Genomic DNA, 5,327 nt, shown 5'->3' with positions numbered 1-5,327 from the left:
TCATAACACAGGAAATATTCAATATAAGAGCTTTTCAGCAAGTCCACATACTCAACCATCATTTAGTCTTTCACAATTGCTAACACTAACGCAATATTTATGGTTATGAAGTTTTAATTGGACACAGAGAAAGATAGGGGCTTATAGTTTTGCCTCCCAACCTTTTACCTCAAGGGTAATGTCAACAATAATAGTTCATGAAAACTCACATCCAATTAGCTATATATATCTGGATCTTTCCAACACATTGTGCTTGCCAAAGGATAAAATGTAAAAAGGAAAGGTGAAGATCACCATGACTCTTATATGAAGTATAAGACAAGAATAAAAGATAGGCCCTTCGCAGAGGGAAGCAGAGGTTGTCATGTGCTTTTATGGTTGGATGCACAAAATCTTAATGCAAAAGAACGTCACATTATATTGCCACTTGTGATATGGACCTTTATTATGCAGTCTATCGCTTTTATTTCTTCCACATCACAAGATCGTATAAAGCTTATTTTCTCCGCACTAATAAATCATACATATTTAAAGAGCAATTTTTATTGCTTGCAAGAATGACAACTTACTTGAAGGTCTTACCCAATCCATAGGCAGATATGGTGGACTCTCATGGCAAAACTAGGTTTAAGGATATTTGGAAGCACAAGTAGTATCTCTACTTGGTGCAAGGAATTTGGCTAGCATGAGAGGGAAAGGCAAGCTCAACATGTTGGATGATCCAAGACAATATAATTTATTTCAGATTTAAGAAAACATAACCCATTACATTGTCTTCCTTGTCCAACCTCAACTCTTTAGCATGTCATATTTTAATGAGTGCTCACAATCATAAAAGATGTCCAAGATAGTATATTTATATGTGAAAACCTCTCTTTCTTTATTAATTCCTATTAATTGCAACGATGACCAATACTATGTTTGTCAACTCTCAACAACTTTTATTCATCATACTCTTTATATGTGAAGTCATTACTCTCCATAAGATCCACATGATCCCTTTATTTCTTTTTATTCTTTCTCTTTTATTTTATTCCCTCAAGATCATAGTAAGATAATCAAGCTCTTGACTCAACACTAATATTTATTATATATAGCTCACGGACTCGATTACATAGAAGGATCATAAAGCAAAACTCAAAACTCGATCATAATAAAACTTTATTCTACTAGATCAAGATATAACCAAAAGGATCAAACTAAGAAAAATGGTAAAGATGAAAGTGTGATGGTGATACGATACCGGGGCACTCCCCCAAGCTTGGCAGTTGACAAGGGGAGTGCCCATACCCATGTGTTTATGTCTCCTTCTTTGTTGGTGAAGAAGGTGTTGGTGATGATGGATAATCGCACATCGAGCGTAGCAGATCCTCCAATTTGCGAATAATGCCCTTGAGTGCGATGATATGCTCCTTCAACAAAATATTTTCACTTGTGAGATATTTGTTTGGAATGCGAGCTAACTCAATCATCTTGAGAGCTTCAATCTCCATTGGGGTAAAGAGATTGTGATGAGGTTGAAGAATGTCTTCTTCTACTACTGTAGGAACTTGATCCCCCACGGCCTTCTTGATCCCATCATCCTTGTTGATCTCTCTGGACTCTTCTCTCTTCATCTCTATCTTCATTAGCCAAGCATCGTTTCCCTCCTTGTTGGAAGAGGAAGGAGAAGACATGATGCCTGGCCTTGACAACCCTGACAGAAAACAGCTCGAAACAAAAACAGAGGATATTTGCATGATACGGTGGTCAAAACCTTCGGGAGATTATATAATGAATTTTTACCGACCAAAAGAAGTATCGTGCAAGAAAACGGAGTCCGGAGAGCACACGGGGTGCCCACGAGGCAGGGGGCACGCCCTCCACCCTCGTGTCCTTTCCGGACTACTTCTTATTTTCCTATTTTCTTAAATATTCCAACACGGAGAAAAAATGCTATTAGAACTGTTTTGGAGTAGGTTTACTTACCATACCTCATACCTATTCCTTTTTGGAGTGTGAAACGTTCTGAAAAGTGTCCCTTATCTATTCCTCCAAGGTTACGGTTTCAATAACATTAGTTTCAACATTTATGGGATTACCTGAGATATAATGTTTGATTCTTTGACCATTCACCACCCGCGGATTTGTGCCTTTGAAGTTGTTGATTTTTATGGCACCGAAACGATAGACCTCCTCGATGACGTAAGGACCTTCCCATTTTGAGAGGAGTTTGCCTGCAAAAAAACTTAAACGAGAGTTGTATAGCAAAACATAATCCCCTACATTAAACTCACGCTTTTGTATCCTTTTGTCATGCCCTCTTTCAACCTTTTCTTTAAACAATTTGGCATTCTCATAGGCCTGGGTTCTCCATTCATCAAGTGAGATAATGTCAAATAACCTCTTATCACCGGCAAGTTTGAAATCATAATTAAGCTCTTTAATGGCCCAATATGCCTTATGTTCTAGTTCAAGAGGTAAGTGACATTATTTTCCATAAACCATCTTATACAGATACATACACATAGGATTTTTGTATGCAGTTCTATAGGCCCATAATGCATCATCAAGTTTCTTAGACCAATTCTTCCTAGATCTATTAACAGTCTTTTGCAAAATTAATTTAAGCTCTCTATTGCTCAGTTCTACTTGACCACTAGACTGTGGGTGATAAGGAGATGCAATTCTATGATTAACATCATACTTAGCAAGCATTTTACGGAAAGCACTATGAATAAAATATGAACCACCATCAGCCATTAAGTATCTAGGGACTCCAAACCTTGGAAAAATAACTTCTTTAAGCATCTTAATAGAGGTGTTATGATCATCACTACTAGTTGGAATAGCTTCTACCCACTTACTAACGTAATCAACAACTACTAAAATATGTGTATGCCCATTAGAGGAAGGAAACGGTCCCATATAATCAAAGCCCCAAACATCAAATGGTTCAATAACAAGTGAATAATTCATAGGCATTTCTTGAAGTCTACTAATATTACCAATTCTTTGACATTCATCACAAGACAAAACAAACTTACGGGCATCCTTGAAGAGAGTAGGCCAATAAAAACCGGATTGCAATACCTTATGTGCAGTTCTATCTCCAGCATGGTGTCCTCCATAGGCCTCGGAGTGACACCTGCGTAGGATCTGTTCATGTTCATGCTCAGGTACACAACATCTAATAACACCATCTACTCCTTCTTTATAAAGATGTGGGTCATCCCAGAAGTAATGTCTTAAATCATAGAAGAACTTTTTCTTTTGCTTGTATGTGAAACTAGGTGGTATAAACTTAGCAACAATATAATTAGCATAATCAACATACCATGGAGCAGTACGAGAAGCATTTATCACAACTAATTTTTTCATTAGGAAAGCTATCATCAATAGGTAGTGGGTCATCAAGAACATTCTCTAACCTAGAAAAGTTGTCTGCAAAGGGGTTCTCAGCTCCCTTTCTATCGATAATATGCAAATCAAATTCTTGTAGCAAGAGAACCCATCTAATAAATCTAGGTTTAGCATCTTTCTTTTCCATAAGATATTTAATAGTAGCATGATTAGTGTGAACAGTTACTTTAGAATCAACAATATAAGGTCTGAACTTATCACAAGCAAACACAACTGCTAAAAATTCTTTTTCAGTAGTAGTATAATTTCTTTGAGCACTGTCTAGAGTTTTACTAGCATATTGGATAACATTTAATTTCTTATCAACTCTTTGTCCTAGAACAGCCCCTACAGCATAATCACTAGCATTACACATGATTTCAAATGGTAAATTCCAATCAGGAGGCTGAACAATAGGTTCAGAAATCAAAGCTTTCTTAAGTATTTCAAATGCTTCTACACAATCATCATCAAAGACAAAAGGAACATCTTTTTGTAAGAGATTAGTCAGAGGCCGAGAAATTTTAGAGAAGTCCTTAATGAACCTCCTATAAAAACCGGCGTGACCAAGGAAACTTCTTGTACCTTTAATGTCCTTAGGACACGGCAGCTTTTCAATAGCATCAACTTTAGCTTTATCAACTTCGATACCTCTTTCAGAAATTTTATGCCCCAAGACAATACCTTCATTAACCATAAAGTGGCACTTCTCCCAATTCAAGACAAGATTAGTTTCTTCACATCTCTGCAAAACTCTATCAAGGTTGCTTAAGCAATCATCAAAAGAAGTTCCATAAACGGAGAAATCATCCATGAAAACCCCAACAATCTTTTCACAAAAGTCAGAGAATATAGCAGTCATACATCTTTGGAAGGTAGCAGGTGCATTGCATAAACCAAAAGGCATACGTCTATAAGCAAAGGTACCGAAAGGGCAAGTAAAAGTTGTCTTTTCTTGATCCTCTTTTGACACAGGTATTTGAGAGAAACCAGAATAACCATCTAGAAAGAAAAAATGTGTATGTTTGGATAATCTTTCTAGCATTTGATTAATAAAAGGTAAATGGTAATGATCTTTTTAGTAGCTTTATTTAATTTGCGGAAATCAATTACCATTCTATAACCTGTAACAATTCTTTGTGGGATCAATTCATCTTTATCATTAGGAACAACAGTAATACCTCCCTTCTTAGGGACACAATGGACAGGACTTACCCACTGACTATCAGCAACGGGGTAAATTATACCTGCCTCTAGAAGATTTAGTATTTCTTTTCTTACCACTTCTTTCATCTTAGGATTTAACCGTTGTTGGTGATCAACAACCGGTTTCACGTCTTTCTCCAATTTTATTTTGTGCCGGCAGAGAGTGGGACTAATGCCCTGATACGTCTCCAACGTATCTACTTTTCCAAACACTTTTGCCCTTGTTTTGGACTCTAACTTGCATGATTTGAATGGAACTAACCCGGACTGACGCTGTTTTCAGCAGAATTACCATGGTGTTATTTATGTGCAGGAGCAAACGTTCTCGGAATGACCTGAAACTTCACGGAGACACTTTTCAGAAAATAAGAAAAATACCTGCCAAAGATGAAGGCTAGAGGGCCCACCGTCTTGCCACGAGGGTGGGGGCGTGCCTGCCCCCCTAGGGCGCGCCCCCCTACCTCGTGGGCCCCCTGTTGCCTCTCCGACTCCAACTCCACCTCCATATATTGAGTTTCGATGAGAAAAAAATCAAGGAGAAGAAATCATCACGTTTTACGATATGGAGCCGCCGCCAAGCCCTAAAACCTCTCGGGAGGGCAGATCTGGAGTCCGTTCGGGGCTCCGGAGAGGGGAATCCGTCGCCATCGTCATCATCAACCATCATCCATGACCAATTCCATGATGCTCACCGCCGTGCGTGAGTAATTCCATCGTAGGCTTGCTGGACGGTGATGGGT

This window comes from Triticum urartu, chromosome 6 (assembly GCF_003073215.2).
Source record: "Triticum urartu cultivar G1812 chromosome 6, Tu2.1, whole genome shotgun sequence".
Taxonomy (NCBI): Eukaryota; Viridiplantae; Streptophyta; class Magnoliopsida; order Poales; family Poaceae; genus Triticum; species Triticum urartu.
This window is presented reverse-complemented; position numbering follows the sequence as displayed.